Raw genomic sequence first — 27093 nt, forward strand, 5'->3', positions numbered from 1 at the left:
AGTTCACAGATTCATTTCCAAGGGGACCTCTTACTCCAATTATATGAATGTGCATTATTGGTTGACAGGCCCCTATAGTTTGGCCTTCGCGTGTGAGGAGTAGATTCAAAAGTGGGTTAACTTAAAACTTGTGTAAATGGATCTGCATGGACATAGTGGGCTGAAGTCCCTGTTTCCAACCTGCATCTTTCAATCGATCAATCAATTGCCATTTAGCACTTTTTTTAATCAATTAGCTTTTAAAGAGTTTAAGAAGGAACTGCAGATGCTGGAAAATCGAAGGTACACAAAAATGCTGGAGAAACTCAGCAGCATCTATGGAGCGAAGGAAATAGGCAACGTTTTGGGCTGAAACCCTTCTTCAGACTCTTAAAGAGTGTTTGTTGTAAATTGCATCTCTGATATCTGTCCTCGTGGAATATGAGCACCCATGCTTAGCAGTCCTTAACGAGGGTTCTCCACAAATTTTGCACAGGCAAATGAGTAATACTCAAATGGTTGAAAATCATCATCTAATAGCGTCTATTTTTGAGCCATTGACGTGATTATTAAGTATTTTTGAGGAGCTATGTCATGATAGTCTCATTAATGTCAGTAATCTTGTTTTATTCCAAGGCTGTGTCAGCAATATATTATGTGTGGTTATCATGTCTTGTCAGGATGTTTTTATTTCCTACCTTGGGAAGCAAACAAATAAACATAGATCTCATGCCACGGGGCATCTTGATTTCTTCTTCGCTAAAACAAGAAGATTTTGTTTCTATGTTACGTCATCAAATGTTTGGACATTCCTTTTCCTTTCTAACAAGTTTGGGCTATTCTTGGAAATATGTCAGCCCATTAAACTTGTCCTCTGCAATATTTTTTTTTGCTGCCAGTAAAGCTTTATCTTGTTAACTTGTAAATCCATCAACCCATGACAAGGGATACATATCCATGATTTACTAACTATAGCAACCTGGTTGAGCAAATATGCTTGAGCTGAAAGGAAAGGAAATAAGTTGAATTATAACGCAAGATGATAGAAGTCAAGTCTGGTGCAATGGATAGATCAATTGGTGGACCATTAATTTCATCATTACAAAAATAACGTTTTAAAAAATATAGTAAAATAAACATATACAAGCATAAATTACTGAAATAAGTCACTAACATATTTATTGTAAATTTATTTTTGACACAAATGTTTACAAATGTTCCAAATACAAAGGATAAAGAATTATTTACAAATTATTTTTAAAACAAGTATATGTGCACTCTGTGACAAGCCCTTTATAAATGGCCCTTTATGCACAGCACACAGCATAAGCAAAAAGCATCAACTAACATTTTTATTTCAATAGTTTTCATTGCGACAAGGATTCCACAAGCAAGCATGAATGTTTATTTGAACGCACTAATTATACAAATTATAGGATAGGGAATTATAGTATATAAAAAATGTAAAAATCATTCAAACTCTGGCCCTATAGATCAACGGCTTTCTAATTTTGAAGGCTTCCTTACCAAAAATCTCAACAAAGTTGTGATATATTAGACAATAGACAATAGGTGCAGGAGTAGGCCATTTGACCCTTCGAGCCAGCACCGCCATTCACTGTGATCATGGCTGATCATCCACAATCAATACCCCATTCCCTCCTTCTCCCCATATCCACTGACTACGCTATCTTTAAGAGCTTTCTATTAATGGCTATCAATGGTTTTAATTTTCTGATGAAAGATATTGATTCTGAACTTAAACAATTCTGTTTCTTGTGAAAAGTAGCCTATGTTATTCTAGACCAACTTCAGTGAATGCAAAGTCTAAGATACCAATGTACAGGAAGGAACTGCAGATGCTGGTTTAAACTGAAGATAGACACAAAATGCTGGAGTAACTCAGCGGGACAGGCGGCATCTATGGAAAGAGGGAATGGGTGACATTTTGGGTCGAGACCCTTCTTCAGTCTCTAACTGAGTCAGAAGAACGGTCTCGACCCATAACGTCACCCATTCCTTCTATCCAGAGATGCCGCCTGTCCTGCTGAGTTATGCCAGCATTTTGTGTCTATCTAAGACACCAATCTTCAGTTAATCAGGGAACATTTTCCAAAAATGATGCAACTAATCCAAGCTTTTCAGACGGTCACAGGAATTGTGAGTAAATATTTTCCTGGTGATCCAACGGGCAAAATTCGACTTCACGTAACGTTGTGAGACTTATGGTCATCTTCAGGTTTCAGTCAAACAAATGACTTCCTGTATTGGAAGAAGAAAGAAAAAAAAATCTATTAAAATAATTTGGTTAGTGTAAAGGATATTTGATCTGTTCCCTCTGGGGCTTTAAAGAGCTTTAGATTAGGCTTTCAATTGCTATCTTCATCTCCACTGAAGTGTGTTATCTGCTAATCAATCCCTCCTCATTATGTATCCACCTATTGCTTGTTAATACCTGTCCCACCCCTTCCCCAAGATGTTTGTACTGTCAATTGCCCCTCTATTCTTTTAGTCCAGATGCAAGGCCTCGACCCAAACTGTTAACTGTCCATTCCCCTCCACAGATGAGTTCCTCAGCGACTCTGCTCTTTTTCATTGCTGCCCTTTACTGTCATTAAATGGCAAGAGAACTAAAGTATAGTTGAGGAACAGGTGAGACAGAATAAGCACCAGGATGCGGGGTAAAAAGGAGATGGATAATGGAACTGACTGGATTGTTTTGCTGACCACCATAGACCCCATGGGGGGGGGAGAATAAGTACGAATAGTAACTATGTGAGGCCTCTGCGTTGAATAGGATTTTCAGGGGGAGAGTCAAAAATATATAAGATAAACACAAACTGCTGGGGTAACTCAGCAGGACAGGCAGCGTCTCTGGATGGAAGGAATGGGCCCCACTCCTTCTATTCAGCGATGCTGCCAGTCCCGCTGAGTTACTCCAGCATATTGTGTATATCATCAGTGTAAACCACCATCTACAGTTCCTTCCAACTCAATAATACGGTAACTCTCATTTGCTTCACCTGTTTGGAAGAACACTGCAAATTGCCAATCACATGCGTTTTTAAACAAATTTTGATAAACTAAAATCTAAAAAAATGTTTAAAGAAGTGAAGTAAACACTATAAGAATAGTATTCTCCCCCTGAATATTCTACCTGATGCAGAAGCCTCACATACAGTGGTTACAATTCATACATTGCCATGTAGAACAAGGGCATTCAGCCCATGGGGTACAAGGTGGTCAGCAAAGCAATCCAGCCAGCTCCATGGTCCATTTCCATGTTACCCTGGGACTTATTCTGTCCCACCTGTTCTTCAACTCTCCTACAGTTCTTTTGCCATTTAACTGACAGTAAAGGGCAAACATGAAACTGCTAGCATACCTTTGGGACATGGGAGAAAATAGAAGGACTTGGAGAAAAACAATTAAATCCCTGAGCATGAGACTTTCTGTTATAAGGTGTGCATATTCGGATTCAGTAAAACATTCCATTGTTCTATCTGGGACATATGACATTAAAACATTCTTGACTCTCTTGAAAGAGGGAACAAGAAATTGGTTAGTTTTTGGATAATGCTGTGCATAAATAGCACCGAGCTGGTTTTCATTATCTGCACTGATGGAAGACAAATTTTAGGGGATCTCTGCTGCAGGTAAACCATTCCCCATATCCTTGTGTTGAGAGGAGTCACACTGGTGCCACAGCAGGTGAACCTCAGAGAGTCATCTTCACCAGGAAACAGCAATGCAGCATTCGCATATTGTGCACAGCAACAACAAAGTCAATTCATGGAAAGTGTCTTCCTCACTGATATCAGGCAACTGAACCATCTCTTCACCAATTTGAGAGCTGTCCTGACCTCCCTTCCACTACATTGGCAACCTTTGAACAATCTTAAATCAAACTTTACTGGGCTTTATCTTGCAGTAAACATTATACCCTTTTACCTGTATCTGTACACTGTGTATACATCTTTGTATGTGTATACCTCTATAAAATATACCTACACATATATTGATTGTAATCATGTATATTTTTTTCAATGACTGGATAACACGGAACAAAAAGCTTTTCACTGTACTTCAGTACACGTGATAATAATAAGCCAAACTAAACCAACACAAAGCAACCATTGATGGAAGAAATTAAGTATACAGTAGAACTCTTTTATAAAAATCAGTTTCAATTAAGGGCAGAACTGAATGTAGATTAAAGGAACTGGCAGGAAACAAATTTGTTACAATAGGAATGGCAGCAGGTTATATCCTGCTTTCAAAATTCAACTTCATTGAAGTAATTGAACGTGAAGTGTCATATGCAACCAACTGTTGGGATTGAGTTTCCACTGCATGATTTATTTCTTGCTCTAATGTTAACGTCATGCTCTCTTGGGAGTACAAAACATTGGTATCTAGCTGGGCACAGTAAATTCATAGTGATCCCATTGCTGCAAAGATCAGTCAAATGACCTTAAACCAACAGAAAGGTTTAATGGGGCAACAACAATAAAAATCAAACCCCACACTTGTGTGATATTAGCACCTTCCATATCCTGCATGCTGCTATATCTGACCAGCTGTTCCTGCCATTCATCCCTAGAGTCATAGTCATAGAGTGATACAGTGTAGAAACAGGCCCTTCAGCCCAACTCGCCCACACAGGCCAACAATGTCCCAGCTACTCTAGACTCACTTGCCTGCGGTTGGTCCATATCCCTCCAAATCCATGTACCTATCTAACTGTTTCTTAAACAATGGAATAGTCCCAGCCTCAACTACCTCATCTGGCAGCTTGTTCCATACACCCACCACCCTTTGTGTGAAAAGTTACCTCTCAGATTCCTATTAAATCATTTCCCATTCACCTTGAACCTATGTCCTCTGGTCCTCGATTCCCCTTCTCTGGGCAAAAGACTCTGTGCATCTATCCGATTTATTCCTCTCATGATTTTGTATACCTCTATAAAATCTCCCTTCATCCTCCTGCGCTACATGGAATAGAGACCCAGCCTACTCAACCTCTCCCCATAGCTCGCACCCTCTAGTCCTGGCAACATCCACGTCAATCTTTTCTGAACTCTTTCAAGCTTGACAATATCTTTCCTATAACATGGTGCCCAGAGCTGAGCACAATATTCTAAATACGGTCTCACCAACGTCTTATACAACTGCAACATGACCTCCCAACTTCTATACTCAATACTCTGACTGATGAAGGCCAAAGTGCCAAAAGCCTTTTTGACCACCTTATCTACCTGTGTCGACCTACAAGGAAACACGCATTAGTACACCTAGATCCCTCTGCTTTACCACACTCCCCAGAGGCCTACCATTCAATGTGTAAATCCTGCCCTTGTTCGACATCCCAAAAAGCAACACCTCAAACTTCTCTGTAGTAAATTTCATCAACCATTCCTCCGCCCACTTAGCCAATCGATCCAGATCCTGCTGCAATCATTCACAACCATCTTCACTATCTGCAAACCACCCACTTTTGTATCATCAGCAAACTTGCTAAACTTGCCCTGTATGTTCACATCCAAATTCCTCTTTATTAAAATCATGTATGTTTCAAATTAAATATTTTATGAAATGCATTTTGCAGTCAATATTAGTTAATGTTCTGAGCTTTACACAGCACCTGATCAATGAGAATACTTTCCTTTAAAAAAAACTTTTCCTTCTTAAAAGGAAAAAAAACATATACGAGTGGCTATGTAAAATTTTAAAAAGAGTTACTTTGAAACTAAAACAAGGGATACATTTTTGCATGTAAAATAAGGGCATGCAAAAACAAATGTATCCAGAGAAACGATGCACTGTGATATCTGTGCATGGAGACCTTCAAAAGTAAACTTCACATTATTCTCACAAATCAGAATAAATGTGATGAAATACTGTCTTCTAAAAATTAAGATGGAGAATAAAATCATATTTCAGATCAGCAGCGTTTTGCAGACTTTAATTGATTTGGGACAAATATCCTGGCATAAGTAAATCAAGGTGCTTAAGATTAACGTGTAAAATTAGCACTGCGACTTGAACATTAATTCAAAGATGAAGATGTTTCATGGAATGAAGAGGATATAAAAAGGGGAAAGAATGGGCCTTGGAGGATATATACTAATGGTTTGTAGGTATGTGCGATGATGGATGAACTGTTGTATTACCTTAGATAAACATAACATGCTGGATTATCTCAGCGGGACAAGCAGCATCTCTAGGTAGAAGGAATGGTTGACGTTTCGGGTCGAGACCCTTCTTCAGACTGACTTCAGGGGGGGGGGGAGATAGATAGATAAGGAAGTGTGAAGGTGTGAAAACAGGGCAAAGGAAATGGAGATCAAGGAAAATGTAGAAATGTGTTACCCTTATTACCATGACAGGTTGCACCTTCAATCAGCTTTAAAATACTTGGGTAAATGTGCAGTGGTTCCTCTTCAGATCAAATACAAGAGATATTTCAGGAAAAGTGCTAGTAACCAAAGAACACCAGCCACATAGAGTCTCTGGCCTATGGCTGACGAACTTGCGGTATGATCGGTACAACCAACTCACACCCTCAGCTGGGAGAGTGTGCATGCCTTGGCTCGAGCCTTCTCCACATTTGCTGTCAGCGCTCCATGCTATTAGGGCACGTCTTTTATAGCAGAGCTACAAATTTATTGTACATCCTCAGCTCGATAACATCACATGGAAACTATACTAATTGGTATTCATCCATTTATTCTGCATTGTCGATAGGCTTGACATGGCAGGTACCATGGTAATATGATTGCTCAGTTTATGTCTGAGAATGTAGATATGAGGTATAGTCAATGACGAAGGAAGAACAGTGCTTGTTTCTATTAGTTTTGAGTTTAAATTCTTATGAAACCCGGAAGAATTGATGAAAGGTAATAAGGAATAGGAGTAGAATTGGGCCATTTGGCCCATCAAGTCTACTCCGCCATTCAATCGTGGCTAATCTATCTCTCCTTCCTAACCTCATTCTCCTGCCTTCTCCCCATAACCTCTGATACCCATACTAATCAAGAATCTATCTATCTCTGCCTAAAATATCCACTGACTTGGCCTCCACAGCCTTCCGTGGCAAAGAATTCCACAGATTCACCATCCTCTGACTAAAGATATTTCTCCTCATCTCCTTCGGAGATGAAGAACGTCCTTTAATTCTGAGGCTATGACCTCTAGTCCTAGACTCCCACTGGTGGAAACATCCTCTCCGCATCCACTCTATCCGAGCCTTGCAGTATTCTGTATGTTTCAATGAGGTCCCCCCTCATTCTTCTAAAACCAACGAGTAGAGGCCCAGTGCCGACAAACGCTCATTTTATGTTAACTTACTCATTCCTGGGATCATTCTTGTAAACCTCCTCTGGGCCCTCTCCGGAGCCAGCATATCCTTCCTGTGAGCAATAATGGTGCCCAAAATTGCTCACAATATTTCAAATGAGGCCTAACCAGCGCCTTACAGAGCCTCAAATGAAACTAGCACAAAAGACCAATTAATTTAATATCAATTGTATCTGGTTTGTGTGATCCAATTATATTCACCTGAATCACATTCGAAACATCAACCTGACTTTGATAAAATCCTGAACTTTCATGAATTGCAGGAATTCAGAAAGTGTCTCCAAAATGCATTCATTTTTGTCAGTGCACAAGCAGTATAAGACATATTTTAAATATTTTTCACATCAAAACTATTTAAATCACACAAAATAACACAAGGGTACATCAACACAATTACCGAGTTCAACAGGTCATTAAAAAAAAATAAAAAATTATTCAAGCTCAACTCATCCACATGCAGAGCCCTGGACATGTTACGTATTGATTATTTTTTGATAAAACCATTTTCAGTTGTACTCAGCTAACCACTAACTGTAAATACATTATCAAATACTTCTTATTAGCAATCAGATGGTGCTAATGTATAGAAGAATTTATGTTTGTTATAATGCAAACAATTTTAATGAACATTCAAAGCATGAGCTAGACCATGTAGCTCTAAGAATACTCTGGGTTAAATTTCCCAATTGCATCCAAAGATGAATCCATCACAGGCTACATTACTGGAGCATTTTGGTTCCTCTTGGGGTGATTAGAGCAGACAAAATGTGTAGGAAGGAACTGCAAATGCTGGTTTAAACCGAAGATAGACAAAAAATGCTGGAGTAACTCAACGGGACAGGCAGCATCCCGGGAGAGAAGGGGTGGGTGATGTTTCGGATCGAGATCCTTCTTCAGACATTGTGGTGTCTCTGTCTGCCACATGGGAGAAAAACAGGGAATCCTGCAATTAACTATTTTATTTTTTTCCTTCTTTTTAGCATCTACCTTCTTCTCCAAAACATTCCAGGGCTTTCTTAAAAGGAGGTATATATGAAAATGTGTGTTAGCTCTTTACTGGATCATAGTTATTGACAGAATATCTGAGAACATTTTAGTTGTGATGGGCATTAACAGACACTTGCCTAGCTGGATACTTTCTGATAATCCCCATGACTGCTCCCAGATCTGAAACAGATCAGATTCGTGTTACTATGGATTATCTGGATTCAGGTAAACCAGCTGCTTATTGTTTCACTTTTGAATGCGTTTCGATGGGTTTGCATGTATATTTTTAGTATATTTGAACCTTCAATGTTAAAGTTTATGACTCAAAGATAAATATACCGTATTTAAGACTTTAGTCAAAAATAAGAACATTATTTTTAGGAAAGAGTGGATGTGGAGAGGATATTTCCACTAGTGGGAGAGTCTAGGACTAGAGGCCAACGCCTCAGAATTAAAGGACGTTCTTTTGGGAAGGAGATGAGGAGGAATTTCTTTATTCAGAGGGTGGTGAATCTGTGGAATTCTTTGCCACAGAAGGCTGTGGAGGCCAAGTCTGGATATTTTTAAGGAAGAGATAGATTGTTTCTTGATTAGTACAGGGTTCAGATGTTATGGGGAGAAGGCAGGAGAATGGGGTTCAGAGAGAGAGAGAGAGAGAGAGATAGATCAGCCATGATTGAATGGCAGAGTAGACTTGATGGGCCGAATGGCCGAATTCTACTTCTATCACTTATGATACATTCACAGGAGTGTTAAAAATCGTTTCATGATACCAATTCCCTTTGTTGCCAGAATCTTTCGAATCTTTAGTTTCTTCATGAATAAGTTTCTCTAATTTGCAGGTTAACATTATATTAGTAATCAAATAATTGAATTATAAATTACTGCTACATATGTACTAACGCCATGATTCTACTCAACGTGTCCTATAAATACTAAGGGGTTATAAAGACAAACTTGTCGTTATTCCATGCAGTATTTTCAGGGGATAACATATTCCCTCTTTAATTATTATTTTGTGCCAATATAAAAATAGTTTCCTTGTGAAAACACCAATATTGACGAGTATTGTGCTCATCAATGAATGATAAAGCATTTCTATTTCTGGAATCTACTGCCAGGCATTCTGACCCAGCTCCAATATAAGGAGGGTGATTTGTACAATTAGAAAGAAAGAATTTGTAATTTTACATTATTTTCCATTTTAAAATGCAATTAGCGTTGGTTAAGATTAAAAAGAATATGAGTTCCTTTTGGTAAGATTTTAGAGTCCATTATATAGGATGAGGTTTTTGAGTACTTAGAAGCACATGATAAAATATGCCGAGGTCAGCATCGTATTGTGAAAAGGAGCCTGACAAACCTGTTTGAATTCTTTGAGGAAGAAAATAGCAGTAGCAAAGGACAATCAGTGGATGTGGTTTACATAGATTTTCAGAAAACTTTAGATAAGGGGCCTCATTGGAGGTGGCTAAAGAGGATGAGAGCCCATGGTATCAAAGGGCAGATACTAGCATGGACAGCAGATTGGCTGGATGGCAGAAGGCAGAGAGTGGCAATAAAGGTGGCTTTGGCTTTTTGGCTGCCAGTGACCAGCAGTGTTTCGCAGGGGTCGGTGCTGGGGCCGCGACTCTTCACGTTGTATAGTAATGATTTGGATGAGGGAATTGCAGGCTTTCTGGCAAAGTTTTCTGATGATATGAAAAAAGGGGGGAGGGATAGGTAGTGTAGAAAAAGCAGGGACTCTGCAGAAGGGCTGACAGATGGAATATAGTGAAGGAAAGTGTGGAGTTATGCATTTTGGTAGTAGGAATAAAGGGATGGACTATTATTTTCTAAATGGGGAGAGAATTCAGAAATCAGAGGTGCTAAGGGATATGGGAGTGCAAGTTTTCCAAAAGTTAATTTGCAAGTCAAATCGGTAGTAAGGATGGCAAACGCAATGCTAGCATTTATTTGGAGAGGGCTAGAATTCAAAAACAGGGATGTAATGGTGAGGCTCTGTAAGGTGCTGGTCAGACGGCATTTGGAGTATTGTGAGCAGTTTTGGGCTTCATATCTGAGGAAGAATGTGCTGGCATTGGAGAGGGTCCACGGGAGATTTACAAGAATGATCCCAGGAATTATTGGGTTAACATATGATGAGCGTTTGAAGTCATTTAGACTGAACTCGCTGGTGTTTAGAAGGATGAGGGGGTACCTCATTGAAAGGCCTGGATAGAGTGAATGTGGAGAGGATGTTTCCACTAATGGGAGAGTCTAAGACCAGAGGCCATAACTCAGAATAAAAAGATGCATCTTTAGAAAAGAAATGAGGAAGAAATTCTTCAGTCAGATGGTGGTGTCTCTGTGGAATTAATTGCCACAGACGGTTGTGGGGGCCAAGTCAATGGATATTTTTAAGGCGGAAATTTCAGATTCATGATTAGTACAGGTGTCAGAGGTTATGGGGAGAAGGCAGGAGAATGGGGTTGAGTGGGAAAGATAGATCAGCCATGATTGAATGGCGGAGTAGACTTGATGGGCCGAATTAACTCCTGAATTTATCAACTTCTAATTGTGCTTTTCATGACTAAAGGCATCACAAATACATTTCAATACATTTAGTGGTTCTGTAAAAATGGTGTACAAATGAACGCATTAGCTAATCCAGAAAGATGCTGTTATTTAGAGTATATGTAATATGCTTTAACTTCATTACAACCAAAACTTCTACAAAGTTTGAAAAATGGTGGGTATGATTGAGTATTACCATGATAATATAAAGCTGAACTTTGGGGGGGGGGGGGGGGGGGGGGGGGGGGGGGGGGGGAGGGTAGGTGCTTTAAAAAAACAAAGCTCTAATAGACTCCAAAAATGTGAGAAACGACCCCTGTACTGGTATGGAGTTCTTCTGGAGCTTATACTGTTATTGCAGACTTATGGCTTTTCGGCTGATCACAAGATCAGACAAAAGCACTAAATTAGCTAGTGTTAAGTGAAACTGAAGATAAAATAAACGTGCTTTCAATTCAGAGTCATAGATATGGGTTGGTGACTCCTATCAAACACAACTGAGGCTAATGCTCTGCTGAGTTACTTCTTTATAAAGGAGAGAAAAGAATGTCTGTGTACGAAGGAATTTGAAGTGCTTAAGGAAAAGTGTAGACATAGATCATCGAGTTCTCCTTCGAGTAATTCAGTTCCAGTCCTGCCGGGGTCAGAGACTGTCATCTCTGGAATAGAATCTGTGAGTGTTGAGTGACGCAGTGTACAATGCCTGTCTGACATCCTGGCAATCTCACCCCATTACTCTGGAGCTTCAGTTGGAAGAACTTTAGAAAATGACTGCAAATCCATTGAAAATTGTTTTGTTTTTTCCGATATAATGCGCCCGTATAAAGTAATGAAGAAGCAGGCTAAACAGAATTATATCAACTCCTCCTGCCTTCAGGAAGCTACATGTCTGTATCATAACTTGTATTTGGTTTCATTAGAAATTAATGCTGGGAGCATTAAAACTGGGCAGTGTAGTGGTGACGGTGGTAGCGCTGCAGTCTCACAATGCCAGAGACCTGGGTTCGATCCTGACCGGGTGCTGCCTGTGTGGAGTTTGCATGTTCTCCCTGCGACAACGTTGTTTTCTTCTGAGTGCATATCCCAAGGATGTGTGGGTTAAAAATGTTAATATTTTAATTTGATAACTTTCTTTGTAAAATGCCAATATAGGCATTCTTTGATCGTGTTACTACTTTGGATTTTTGTTTGTTCTGAATAAATAGCATTTTGTATGGAAAAAAAAAGATGTGTGGGTTTGTGGATTAATTGGCTTCAATAAATTGCCTCTATGGAGTAGGAGGGAATGGATGAGAAAGTGGGACTACATAGAGCTTGTGTGAATGGGTGATCAGTGGTCAGCATGGACTAGTTGTGCCGAAAGGCTGATCCCTTGCTGTATCTTTAAACTAAACTAAACTAAACAAAAGCAAGCATGGATGCAATTCCTAGCCTCCTAATTCAGTGGGGAAGTGGTGCAATTTAAAATAGGCAGAATAAAACCTCAACAACAGTGAACAATGCTATAAGAACATATTAACCTTCTTCCATCAAAATTACAGACTGATTCAAAAGTTCACTTATCTATGTTCTGTGCATTTAGTTTCACAATCCTGTTTTTGGAAACCCGACAAAAAAATAAACATTTAAGTGACTTTAAATCTAAATTTCAGGCACTCAAGATTAGACTGAATGCAAGGACGACAGGGTGGCGCAGCAGAAGAATTGCTGCCTTACAGCGCCAGAGACCCAGGTTCGATACTGACTACGGGTGCTGTCTGTACGGAATTTGTACGTTCTCCCCGTGACCTATGTGCGTTTGCTCCGGGATCTCCCGGTTTCCTCCCACGCTCCAAAGACGTACAGGTTTGTAGGCTAGTCACAAAAAGCTGGAGTAACTCAGGCAGCATCTCTGGAGAGAAGGAATGGGTGACTTTTCGGGTTGAGACCCTTCTTCAGTTCTTTCTTACACAGGTTTGTAGGTAAATGGGCTTGGTAAAATTGTAAATTGTCCTTAGTGTGTGTAGGATAGTGTTAGTGTGCAGGGATCTCTGGTCGGTGCAGACTTGGTGGGCAGAAGGGCCTGTTTCTGCGCTCTATCTCAGAACTAAACTTAACTAAAAACTAAACTAAGGTGCACTGCATTACATAAAGTAACACAATTTCATGTGCACCGGGTTCTCCATCTGCAAACAGTTTCAGGCAATCATTTATTGTGCCATTCTATCACAAAGATTTTTCACTCATGACTGCACTTAAGTTTTAATCCAGCTGGAACTACCTATATTATACCTATACAATGATATATTCTGAGTTACAGCCCAATGCCGTTCCAAATACTTCTGCGTTGCAGAAACACACCATTTCATCTTAGTACTCTCCATGTATTCTGCATGTATTATTTATCACCTAGAGATTTCTTCACCCAATACTGAATACCACATGCTATATTTAGAATGGAATAGAATACTTTATGGTCACATGTGTCAAGGCACAGTGAAATGTTTTGCTTGCATACCCAAGGTATGCAAATAGCAGCCACCTATGGTGCTGACAAAGTTACGAAGTACAATGGCTCCACATTTGTTCTCCTCCCTTCCCTCACGGCGATCCCCCCACGCCCGGGTCCCCATTGTTCTTCCCCCTCATCCCCCTCATGGTGGTTTAACCAAGTTGCCATCGCCGGGAGTAGTACCCCGGTCATTTGCTTGGGAGGCAGCTATGTTCACCACTATGCCAGAGACCTAGACCAGAGAACTATATGTTCACTATTATATGTTCACCACTATATGCTCACCACTATATGCTCACCACTATATGCTCACCACTATATGCTCACCACTATATGACCACTAGACCACCATTGCAGCACTTTGAACAAAAATGTTTTTATTGACCAGATCGACACAGCACAGATTCGTATCTAAAATACCTCATTCACCTTCACCCACAAAAAATGGCACAATAGCTCCACAAGCCCACTCACCAGAGACAGATTGTGAATGCAAGCCATGTTCTGGGTTACACCGATCTGCCCCAGTTCTCATATGTCGAAATTCCTCGTATGTTGCAAAACATATTGCTAATTAAGTGTTATTGTGATTGGGTTTCTGATTCTGAAGATGCCAGTGAAACAAGCAATGGTTTTAATAACCCCCAGGCTAGGGCGGGATAGGACAAATGGACACGGGGCCAGAATTTCCCTTGATGTGAATGTTAAACGAGAACAAGGCAGGCCTGTGGTCTGACTGCAGCCCTCTGCTTCCCCACCCCTGACCTCACGGTCAAATAACTTAAAACCATTCATTGCCTCGCGATCAACTACGAAGATTTTGTAAGTAGATTAGATTTTTAAAAGAGAGTGGAAATAAATTAAGGCATTCCACGGGGTTACAGCTTCAGTAATATATGTTAAAATCAACATGGCAACACTGTGACTGATGTAATGAAATTAATCACGCACACTGAATGGATTGCATTAAACGTCAAGTTATTTTTATAGCATTTCATTTGAACAGTAAATGTAACAATTGTAAAACATGAATAGGTAAACATCGGAAAATTGCTTACAGTTCCTGCGCATATTATAAATAGTTCATGCATGTTTTACGAATATCACAATGACATTTTATAATTAGTTTTAGGTTTAGAGATACAGCATAGAAACAGGTCCTTCAGCTCAACAAGACCCCGCCGACCATCGATTACCCAAACACTAGTTCGATGTTATCCTTCTTTTGCAACCTACACACTAGGGGCAGTTCAAAGGGGCCAATTAACCCTCAAACCTGCACGGCTTTGGAATACAAGATACAAGATACAAGATACAATTTAATTGTCATTTGGACCCCTTGAGGTCCAAACGAAATGACGTTTCTGCAGCCATACAGTACAAACAAATAGACCCAAGACACAACATAATTTACATAAACATCCATCCCATTGCTGTGATGGAAGGCCAAAATAAAACTTATCTCTCCACTGCACTCCCCCCCCCCCCCTCCCAATGTCAGAGTCAAAGTCAAAGCCCCCGGCTGGCGATGGCGCTTGTCCCGCGGCCATTAAAGCCATGCCGGGTGATGCAAGGTCGCACACCGGGTCTTGGTGTTAGAGCCCCCGGCGTGCGCTCGCACAGTCCCGCGGCCATTCCAAGCCGCGCGGGGCGGTGATGTAAGGCCCCGCTCCAGGAGCTCTTCGACCCCGCAACACGGGCGGGAGAAGTCGCCGTTGCGGGAGCCCTGAAAAGCGGTCTCCCTCCAGGGACCCGCGGGCTCCCGGTGCCGCCGTCCGCCAGACCCGCAGTTGCAGCCTCCGAATCTCCGGAGGTCGGGCCGCAGCAGCAGCAGCGCTCCACCACCGCTCCACCCGCTCTGGACTCGGCCAGCTCCGCGACGGTGAGGTGAGTCGTCGGCACCAGAGCCCCCGGTCTTCCTGTTGGAGGCCGCTCCTCGTTGCAGCCCCAACGACAACGGAGACCCAACAAAGAAAAGGTCGGGTCTCCCGTGCAGGGAGAGATTAAAAGTTACCCCCTCCCTCCCACCCCACACCCCCCATACACACATACCCCAACAAAAAATAACAAAAACTACATAAAAACATAGACAAAAAATAATAAAAACGCAGACAGGCTGCAGAGGCCGCTGCTGACGAGAGTCGCGCCGCCTACCACCCAGAATATGGAAGGAAACCAGAACACCAAGAAAAATCCCACGTGGTCACAGGGAGAACATACAAACTCCGTACAGACAGCACCCGTAGTCAGCCTGGGTCTCCAGCGCTGAGAGGCAGCAGCTCTACTGCTGCACCACTGTGCTACACTAAATAATATCATGAATATGTAAAACATAATTCATGATGTATTTAATAGTATGAATTTTATGTTCATTTTTGTGACCTTTTATTGTAGAGGCAAAATGATCCAGTAGATCCTATGTAGATAATATGCATATTTTCGCAAAGCATTCGGCATGTTAAACTATCTCCATTGTAAAAAATAACTTTCCTCCGAGCGAGTGGTTTTAAAGGAACCACTGGGCAGGTAACAGATCATGAATCATGATTCACAATGGTTTGTAGTAATTAATTAACGCAAAGATTTCACTGGTGCAAAAATGCAGCAGGATTTATGTTGCAGAATAAATGAGTTGACCATTACATAGAAACATAGACAATAGGTGCAGGAGGAGGCCATTTGGCCCTTTGAGCCAGCACCGCCATTCATTGTGATCATGGCTGATCATCCCCAATCAGTAACCCGCGCCTGCCTTCTCCCCATATCCTTTGATTCCGTTAGCCCCTAGAGCTCTATCTTCTAGCCTTGTCCCACGGTACGAGTTAATTCCAAGATCTCTCCTGAGTTTAATAAAAATCAAACTCATGGTAAGCACGGAGAATGAACGTGGCGGGTACGTCGGAGCTCGGGGACATCTCTGAGTGGCTCGTAACGCTAACGGCAGGTACTCGGGAAGACTCGCTAACGGCAGGTAAGCACGGGAAGACTCGGGAAGATTTTTCAACATGTTGAAAAATGTCCACAAGAGCTCCGAGTACCGACGAGTGGCCATTACCGTAAATCTCTGAGTTCGAATCAGGGCAAACTCGGGAGAACTCTTGGAATGAGCTCGTACTGTGGGACAGGGCTTTAACTTTCTTTTAAATTGATCCAGTGAATTGGCCTCCACTGCCTTCTGTGGCAGAGAATTCCACAAGTTCACAACTCTCTAGGTGAATTCACAACTGTCTGGGTGCATTCATAACTCTCTGGGTGTTGTACACAACAAAGAGGTCTCCAAGATAAGATCACTGTATTATCTAAAGATATACCAGGTTTGGGAACTGCTGCAGGGGTGCAAGCATCTTCTGCATGGTTGGAACCTGACTTGTACAATATACAATACAAATTTATTATCATTTGAGCCCCAGTGAGACTCAAACGAAATGTTGTTTCCACAGCCATACAAACAAAGACACTGTCTTACAGACATACACATAATTAAATTCACACAAACATCCATCACAGTGAAGCCACTGTGATGGAAGGCAAGTCTTTTCTCTCCCCTGTTCTCCGTGTCTCTCCCGATGTCCAAGCCCCAGGCGGGCGATGATGAGTCCCACGGCCATTTTAGGCCGCGCGGGGCGATTTACGGCCCCGCTCCCGGTCTGAAAGTCCAAGGTTGGAACCCCCACGGGCGATGGTGAGTCCCACGGCCATGAAGCCGCGCCAGGTGATGTACGGTCCCGGTCCGGGTTGTTCCAACCCCGTGACACGGGCTGGAGAAGTCGCGTTGCGGGAGCTCCGGGAAGCGGTCTCTCTCTCTCCTCCCAGACCCGCGAGCTCCCGATGTCACAGTCCACCGGACCTGTGGTAATTGGGATGTGGGATGAAACCGGAGCACCCGGAGGAAACCCACAGGATCACAGGGAGAATGTACATGCTCTGTACAGATAGCACACGTAGTCAGGATCGAACCCGGGTCCCTGGTGCTGTTAGGCAGCAACTCTACCTCTGCTACGCTGTGTCACCCCAACATAGTTGAGTATTCACCCTTAAAATATTGGTGGTTTCCCAGCACATGCATCCTGGCAGATTGTGGATTCAAACAATTCTCTGTTTTACAGTGAGCTGCGACAGTTCTGAAGACACTAACGATACAACTAATTGAGTTAAAAGGGGGGTTTAATTATCCCTAAGCTAGGGAGGGATAGAGGAAGAGGACCCAGGGACAGAATCGTCCTTGTTCCAAATATTGAATGAGATCAGACCAGGCCTGGGTTCTGATTGAAAATGGATAATTCTGCACCAAAAACCACTTGCAGATAAATCTGAATGGTTGAAACATAGAAACATAGAAAATAGGTGCAGGAGGAGGCCATTCGGCCCTTCGAGCCATCGCCATTCACTGTGACCATGGCTGATCGTCCCCAATCAATAACCCGTGCCTGCCTTCTCACCATATCTCTTGATTCCACCAGCCCCTAGAGCTCTATCTAACTCTCTCTTAAATCCATCCAGTGATTTGGCCTCCACTGCCCTCAGTGGCAGGGAATTCCACAAACTCACAACTCTCTGGATGAAAAAGTTTTTCCTCACCTCAGTCCTAAATTGCTTTCCCTTTATTCTAAGACCAAGAGCGGAACTCGCTATCAAAACATGGAGGGGACGGGGAACACAATTTTTTGGCGGCCACGCGCGCATGCGCACACTCACACACAATCGCGAGGCTTCGGAGGCTCAATCCAGCGCTAAAAGTGAAGATTTTAAAATTGGGATTACAAAAACTTGGGAGGATGTCCCCCACCTCTCAAAACATGGGGGGGGGGGGGGGGGGGGTCCCAGCCCCCCCCCCCCCCCCCGGGTTTTCCGCCCCTGTCTAAGACTGTGGCCCCTGGTTCTGGACTCGCCCAACATTGGGAACATTTTTCCTGCATCTAGCCTGTCCAGTCCTTTTATAATTTTATATGTTTCTATAAGATACCCCCTCATCCTTCTAAACTCCAGTGAGTACAAGCCTAGTCTTTTCAATCTGTCCTCATATGACTGTCCCGCCATCGCAGGGATCAATCTCGTAAACCTACGCTGCACTGCCTCAATCACAAGGATGTCCTTCCTCAAATTTGAGACCAAAATTGTACACAATACTCCAGAAGTGGTCTTACCAGAGCCCTATACAACTGCAGAAGAACCTCTCTACTGAAATCCTCTTGTTATGAAGGCCAACATTCCATTAGCTTTCTTCACTGCCTGCTGTACCTGCATGCCAACTTTCAGTGACGGTGTACAAGGTCACCTAGGTCTTGCTGTACCCTCCCTTACCTAACCTAACCACATTGAGATAATAATTTCCCCCCTTGTTTTTGCCACCAAAGTGGTTAACCTCACAATTATCTATACTATACTGCATCTGCCACCCATCTGCCCACTCACTCAACCTGTCCATGTCACCCTGCAACCTCCTAACATCCTCTTCACAGTTCACACTGCCACTTAGCTTTGTGTCATCTGCTAACTTGCTAGTGTTGCTCCTAATTCCCTTAATATATATGGTAAACAGTTGCGGCCCCAACACCGAGCCTTGCGGCACTCCACTCGCCACTGCCTGCCATTCTGAAAAGGACCCATTCACTTCTACCCTTTGCTTCCTGTCTGCCAACCAATTTTCTATCCATGTCAACACCCTACCCCCAATACCATGTGCTCTAATTTTTGTCACCAGTCTCCCGTGCGGGACCATATCAAAGGCTTTCTGAAAGTCTAGATACACTACATCCACTGGCTCCCCTTCATCCATTTTACTTGTCACAGCCTCAAAAAATTCCAGAAGATTAGTCAAGCATGATTTTCCTTTCATAAATCCATGCTGACTTGGACTAAACACTCAGATTTAACTGCACATTGCTTTTAGATGGCTGGTGGTTTTATTTAAATATATATTAATGGGGGGGCTGCATTTTCAACTTATGACCAAAATCGGGTTAGGAACGGTTCTTAGGAATGGAACCCTGACGTAACCTGGGAGGAACCCGCAGACAGAAATTAATTCCCAAACACCATCTCACTGCTCCTTGCTCCTCATCAATTCTTATCTGACCTCCATCACATACAGTATTCTCAACTTTGCATACATCTCTCAGCATTGACCAAGTAAAAAAAATACAGTTTCCAATAGGTTTTGACTGTAAACATTATTACATACTTCAATCATTGAACCTGATGAAATCTACAGTTTATGCATTTTAAAACATACTTTTTGCCATCTGAGAGAATTATGTTCATAATTAAAATAAAATAACTTGCATTTGGCATGCATATGCTTAATATGCTTAAATGATTGATAGTTTCAAACTCTCATTTTCAAATTGGCAGCCTTAAAGAAGAAATGTGTTCATTTCATCATTTGCATTCTGCTCTTCAGGAGCGGCACAGTGGCACAGCAGTGGAATTGCAGCCTTACAGCGTCCGAGACCTTGGTTCGATCCTGACTGCGGGTGCTCATCTATATGGAGTCTGTACGTTCACCCCTTGGGTTTTCTCTGGGATCACCTGCTTCCTCCCACAATCCAAAGATGTACAGGTTTGTAGATTAATTGGCTTGGTATATTTGTAATTTGTCCCCAGTTTAGAATAGCGTTAGTGTGCGGGAATCTCTGGCCAGCACGGACTCGGTGGGCCGAAGGGCCTGTTTCCCTCTCTAAAACACTCTTGATCTTACAGCACTGAAACAGGCCCTTTGGCCCAATGTGTGCATACTGACCATTAACTGCTTTTCACTATTTTATACTGCCCTATATCCAATCAGGGAAAATCTATAGCATTTTGAGATGTGTGGGGACACTGAAGCACTCACCAGAAACCCTTGCTGTCGTAGGGAAAATGTATTATAAACACCACACACACAGCATCCAAAGTCAGGATAGAATCCTATACTAACTGCACCACCATGCGGTTTCCACCTCATTGAGAATTGTGAAAGACTTCTTTAAATGTTTGCATTGTTCATCCGGTACCGAAACTTTAATGCAATTTCCCAGTCTCTCTTAGCCACTTATATCTATGCAATGGTTTAATTTTAGTTCAGGACTCACGATTCCTCCTTTTTCAAAAGTGGTGTTATATTCCCGATCTTTAATCTCTGCAATACAACTATATCTTCAGCCTACTACAAAATAATGTTATTTTTTATTGTGCAACACATTTACCTCATAATTTTTAAACAACTGCCTCCGTTCATTTTTATTTGGCATCTGGTGTCAAGGGTTGGTGTTTCTACAATATCTGTTAATCTAAGCATTTTGCCCTACAGCAGAGACAATAAGATCAATACTAAGACCTCACATTCCTATATTTAAAGCTGTCTGGCTTGTCAGCTTCTTATTGCCATTGAGCCCCCACCCTCACCCCCATAGGCTATTTTGGAAAATAAAGCCACAGATATGCACTAGTCAGCCAAACAGTTCTTAAGAATGCTTTTCAGATATATAATAATGATTTCTAATGCCCCCTGAAAGAAAACCAATTGACCAACCTCTAAAGAGGGTTTGGGAAGGAATTCCAAAACATGCCTAGATAGCTGGAGACGGAGCCAACATTTTGAAGGAGGGTGACCCACAAGAGTTAAGAGTTGGAGTAATGCAGTTTTCTGAGAGTAACATTGAGCTGCAGAGGTGGGAATGGCAATGTGAATGCAAACATACAGTCCCTCACTCTTATAACTCCCTGCAGCTTTGTGAAATAGATGGCCTTATAATCATGAATATGCTTTAAATCAAACAGGACTAGATATTGAAAACACAACTATCTCCTATTTTTAGTTCAGTTTCGTTTAGAGATACAGCGCGGAAACAGGCCCTTCGCCCCACTGAGACCGCGCCGACCAGCGATCCCCACACATTAACACTCTCCTACACACACTAGGGACAATTTATATTTATAGGAAGCCAATGAACCTACCAAACCTGTACGCCGTTGGAGTGTGGGAGGAAAGCGAAGATTTTGGAGTAAACCCGCGTGATCACGGGGAGACAGTGCAAACTCCGTACAGACAGCACTTGTAGTCGGGACCTGAAAGCGCTGTAAGGCAGCAACTCTACTGCTGCGACAACGGGCATTGTGGTGGGAGAGGTATATGTTAATCATAGGGGAGCTGGTTAATATTTGGTTGCAAGGTACTTGGGGAACAAACAGAGTTCCTACAATGACCAATTGTACATTTCCAATTTTATGAATTATATCTCAGGTCTGCCTTTTTAAAATGTTAAAGAGAATTTCTGATTTGGGGCCAATATTGGGAGACCATGGAGAAAAGGTTTTTTATCTTTGACTTTGATTGCATTTCTTGAGATGTATCTGGATGTCTTTTCTCAACACCTTCAACTTAATGTTGAACAAAGTCCTCATCAGTTACAGTCTTTTGTATTGTACCACCCTCTGACTAAAGAAATGCCTCCTCATCTCCCTCCTAAAGGAAAATCCTTTTATTCTGAGGCTACGACCTCTGGTCCTAAACTCTCCCACTACTAGTGGAAACATCCTCCCCACATCCGCTCTATCCAAGCCTTTCACTATTCTGTATGCTTCAATAAGGGTCACCCCCCCTCCATTCTTCTAAACTGCAGCGAGTACAGGCCCAGTGCCGACAAACACTTCTTAGAACCCAACAATTAAATTCATGACTGGTGACCATTCAGGCAAGATCAGAGAATAAGGAGGCTTGTCACTTCCCTCAAGGACAACAAGACCATCTTCACTGAATTTTACCTGGTGTGCATGACTCGGTTAATGATTGATAATTCTGATGATGATCAGACTACTTCCATTTTGGAAACGTGCTTGTTTTTATTAAATCAGAGAGTGCTTTAAAAATGCCGAAATAACACCTACGTCATAGTTTCCTTCTGGGTATGTGGCTATTGTCTAAGATTGTTGTAATGGAATTGTGAATCATTCCTTTTCTCCAGAGATGCTGCCTGACCCGCTGAGTTACTTCAGCTTTTTATGTCTATCTTTGGTGTAAACCAGCACCTGCATTTCCTTCCTACACATATAAATCATTAATAGACAATAGACAATAGGTGCAGGCGTTGGCCATTTGGCCCTTCGAGCCAGCACCACCATTCAATGTGATCATGGCTGATCGTCCCCAATGTTGTTATCCATCCTATTATTTATAGGATGCTATGTTTAAGAGGGAGTTAGATGTGGCCCTTGTGGCTAAAGGGATCAGGGGGTATGGAGAGAAGGCAGGTACAGGATACTGAGTTGGATGATCAGCCATGATCATATTGAATGGCGGTATAGGCTCGAAGGGCCGAATGGCCTACTCCTGCACCCATTTTCTATGTTTCTATGTTTCTATCCATTCATGTTATTATCAAAAAGTGAACTGCTGTTTGACAATTTGAGCATAATAAAAATGAGGATCCTTTCAGCTCCAATATGAATGCTGCTTTCGGAATATGATGGATGTTCCTCCAATTACAGAGTCGCAACTAACTTACATGATGGCAATTCTACCTGATTCATCACTTGGTCGAGTGTGTTATATGCAGGGAAACGAAACACTTTGAAAATATCTAAGCTCTTCTAAAGTTCTGGTGTTTATTACCTGATTAAAAGCATGTCCTATTTCCATTAATGCGAAGTTGCAATGATTTTCCGACTGTTGCTCCCTTGTGTTTGATTTTCACATTCATTTTCGGATGTGCGCTGCCTTAACCTTTGATTTGGCCAAGATATGATGTGACAGTAACATAAACAGCCTGCAGGGAAGACTCTTACAGCAACAAAGGATTTGTGGTGCAAGGTAATTACTGTAGCCGTTTGCTTTAGCCCCGGGGTCATTCTTTCCATGTTATGTCCTGTTAGTTACCAGCTACATACTTCCATTCTGTGGTGTAACAGCATGTTACAAGGAGCTGACAGATCAAATGATACCCTTTTTTCATGCACAAACCCAACACTTGGGGTCAAATAATGTTTCAAAGAAATGTACAAGGTTAGCAGCTAGTATATAATGACTTGAGGATAATAAAACTGTAATATTATGCCCAACAGCAATTTGACCCAAGTGTTCAAGAAGGAACTGCAGATGCTGGAAGATCGAAGGTACACAAAAGTGCTGGAGAAACTCAGCGGGTGCAGCAGCATCTATGGAGCGAAGGAAATAGGCGACGTTTCGGGCCGAAACCCTTCTTCAGACTGATGGGGGGTGGGGGGGAGAAGGAAGGAAAAAGGGAGGGGAGGAGGAGCCCGAGGGCGGGGGGATGGGAGGAGACAGCTCGAGTGTTAAGGAAGGGGAGGAGACAGCAAGGGTTAGCAAAATTGGGAGAATTCAACGTTCATGCCATCAGGACGCAAGCAACCCAGGCGGAATATGAGGTGCTGTTCCTCCAATTTCCGGTGTTGCTCACTCTGGCAATGGAGGAGACCCAGGACAGAGAGGTCGGATTGGGAATGGGAGGGGGAGTTGAAGTGCTGAGCCACCGGGAGTTCAGGTAGGTTATTGCGGACTGAGCAGAGGTGTTCGGCGAAACGATCACCCAACCTCCGCTTAGTCTCCCCGATGTAAATCAGCTGACGTCTAGAGCATGCAGAGGGTGATTGCTGCCAGTTGCACGCTTTGAGTTTGAAAAAGCTTGAATTTAAATCAGGCAAAGATACAAAGTTTGCTCCAGGCACACAAATGCATTGTTTGTTCGTGCTTCGAAGAAAGTTACATGAAATTAACCTAAAACAGACACTTTGAAAAGATTTCCACTCCAATAATCCTTTTCTAGCCAAGGTATTATTCAGTATTTCTGAAAAATAATTGGAATGTGGTGTAACAGTTATGCACAACCCATTTACTGAAGTGCAAGAAGGAACTGTAGATGTTGTTTTATACTGAAGATGGACACAAAATACTGGAGTAACTCAGTAGGACAGGCGGTCTGAAGAAGGGTCTGGACCCAAAATGCCACCCATTCCTTCTCTCCAGAGATGCTGCCAGTCCCGCTGAGTTACTCCAATATTTTGTGTCTATCTTCCATTACTAAAGTGTTGTGCTTTGACTAAAATGCAACAATAAACCGAGACACTGCAATCATTTTCTGAAAGCCTTCGAAGCATCATTCCTATATTTCTACTTGGATGGATAGATCGCAGATTTTTCATAATGGTAAATATATAAAATAGTTTGTGCAATTTGTATTATGTCATGGTATACATCACGAGATAGGTGTATAGAAATGCAATGTTGTTTTATTAGTGTACCTCAGATATTTCTGGGTACAACTTTGCCCAGGTTACATTTCCACCCTGGATGATTTCTGCATTGAGGGCACTTGGGATAATGGTATTCCCTCTGCAAAAATTCCTTTTGGAATATTACAGGAGAAAGTGGACCACATTCTGGCTGCCCCGATAACTTGACTTGACTTGACTTGACTTGACATTCTTGAAACAACCTGGATTTTCCAATGAGTGGAGACCCACTGTAGGCTCTTGCCAAGTGAGTAAATTATAATCTTTAGACTAGACTTTAGTGATACAGCATGGAAACAGGTCAGCGATCACCCCACACACTAGCACTGTCCTGCACACTAGGGACAATTTATGATTTTACAGAAGCCAATTAACCTACAAACCTGGATGTCTTTGGAGTGTGGGAGAAAACCAAAGCACCTGGAGAAAACCCTTGTAGTTACAGGGAGACAATCTCTGTACAAACAGCATCCACAGACAGGATCGAACCTGGGTCTCTTGCACTCTAATGGGCCTGTCCCACTTTATGAGGATGTTGCCAAGACTCGAGGGCCTGAGCTATAAGGAAAGGTTGAGCAGACTAGGACTTTATTCCTTGGAGCGCAGGAGGATGAGGGATGATACAGACAACTATTATAAAGGTGTACAACATCATGAGAGGAATAAATAGGATAAATGCACAGTCTTTTACCCAGAGTATGGGGCATCGTGAACCAGAGGACATAGGTCTAAGGTGAGGGGGGAAAGATTTCATTGGAACCTGAGAGGCAACTTATTTACACAAAGGGTGGCAGGTGTATGGAACAAGCTGCCGGAGGAGATAGTGCTGACAGGTACTAACACAACGTGGGCAGGAGTGACGTGTGCAGATGGGGCATATTGGTCGGCATGGGCAAGTTGGGCTGAAGGGCCCGTTTCCATGCAGTGTGACTATTACTTTATGGCTGTATGAAAGATTTTCTCTTCATGCTACTTCTGAAGGACTTATTTTTCTATCCTTACTTGTTTACAATTTTCATTTTTATTTTTTTTCCATTCTCAAAAAGAAATGCCTAAGTGATGACAGTTTGGAGTCAGCAGTGTTTACAAGAACATATTGGAATAATGATGTACAGGTACGTTAAACATGCTGTAACTGTGGTTTTCTAATGTTCAGACCAATTTTTTCTTGAATGTCAGATCCCTTTTGAATATTTTCTTATGAGAGTATCTTCCCCTCTACTTTTGTGGCTCCACCCTATCCCCACGAAGTTTGCCTTGCTGAGGAAATCTGAGCCGGTCGCAACCAAGGTCAAACTAAAACTACTGGGGAAGGGTCTCAGTGCATTCTTTCATTGTTGACATTTCCATTCTCCTTCAAGATTCAAGATTCAAGATTCAAGATTCAATTTTTAATTGTCATTTGGACCCCTTGAGGTCCAAACAAAATGCCGTTTCTGCAGCCATACATTACAAACAAATAGACTCAAGACACAACATAATTTACATAAACATCCATCACATCGCTGTGATGGAAAGCCAAAAAAACTTATCTCCCCACTGCACTCTCCCCCCCCCCCGATGTCAGAGTCAAAGTCAAAGCCCCCGGCTGGCGATGGCGATTGTCCCGCGGCCATTAAAGCCACGCCGGGTGATGCAAGGTCGCACACCGGGTCTTGGTGTTAAAGCCCCCGGAGCTCTTCGACCCCACAACTCGGGCGGGAGAAGTCGCCGTTGCGAGAGCCCTGAAAAGCGGTCTCCCTCCAGGGACCCCGCGGGCTCCCGGTGCCGCCGTCTGCCAGACCCGCAGTTGCAGCCTCCGAATCTCCGGAGGTCGGGCCGCAGCAGCAGCAGCGCTCCACCACCGCTCCACCCGCTCTGGACTCGGCCAGCTCCGCGACGGTGAGGTGAGTCGTTGGCACCAGAGTCCCTGGTCTTCTCCTGTTGGAGGCCGCTCCTCGTTGCAGCCCCAACGACAACGGAGACCCGACAAGAAAAGGTTGGGTCTCCCGTGCAGGGAGAGATTTAAAAGTTACCCCCTCCCTCCCACACACACACCCCAACAAAAAATAACAAAAAACTACATAGAAACATAGACAAAAAATAATAAAAACGCGGACGGGCTGCAGAGGCCGCTGCTGACGAGAGTCGCGCCGCCTACCGGATTCAGCAGCCTTCAGCAGCCTTCATGTGGTGTTGGCAAAAGGCCAGGAGTGAATCTGTGGAGGATCATCCCATTCAAACTCATCTAATCCAACGATGCAACCAGATGGAACTATATCAGTAGCTGTCTTCAGGTGAGGCCTAGCATGGGATTTAGATAAGACGAGGGAAGTTTGAGAGGGACGTGTTTCTCTGGTTTTGGGAAAACCATTCAGTTTGGAATCTTACCTTTAACTGAGGCCTACAAAAAGCTGAATCCGGACCAGCCTGATGTCCATTGACGACCTCAAGATGCTATTGTTAAAAATGTCCAGTGAGGGACCCCCAACCAATACAAATGGGAAGAACGGCAG

The 27093-nt window shown here is 42.6% G+C and overlaps 1 protein-coding gene across 1 annotated transcript in view; it reads right to left on the minus strand.

The window, feature by feature from the left end:
* Positions 1-1119: 1119 nt before the first annotated feature.
* The window catches only part of LOC129703568 (uncharacterized), a 134065-nt gene continuing 108091 nt past the window's right edge, over positions 1120-27093 (minus strand). Inside the window, exon 7 of the mRNA XM_055646160.1 lies at positions 1120-2241. The gene's annotated coding sequence lies outside the window, so the exon portion shown is untranslated. The remainder of the gene's footprint in view (positions 2242-27093) is intronic.

Source organism: Leucoraja erinacea, chromosome 1 (genome assembly GCF_028641065.1).
Source record: "Leucoraja erinacea ecotype New England chromosome 1, Leri_hhj_1, whole genome shotgun sequence".
Taxonomy (NCBI): Eukaryota; Metazoa; Chordata; class Chondrichthyes; order Rajiformes; family Rajidae; genus Leucoraja; species Leucoraja erinaceus.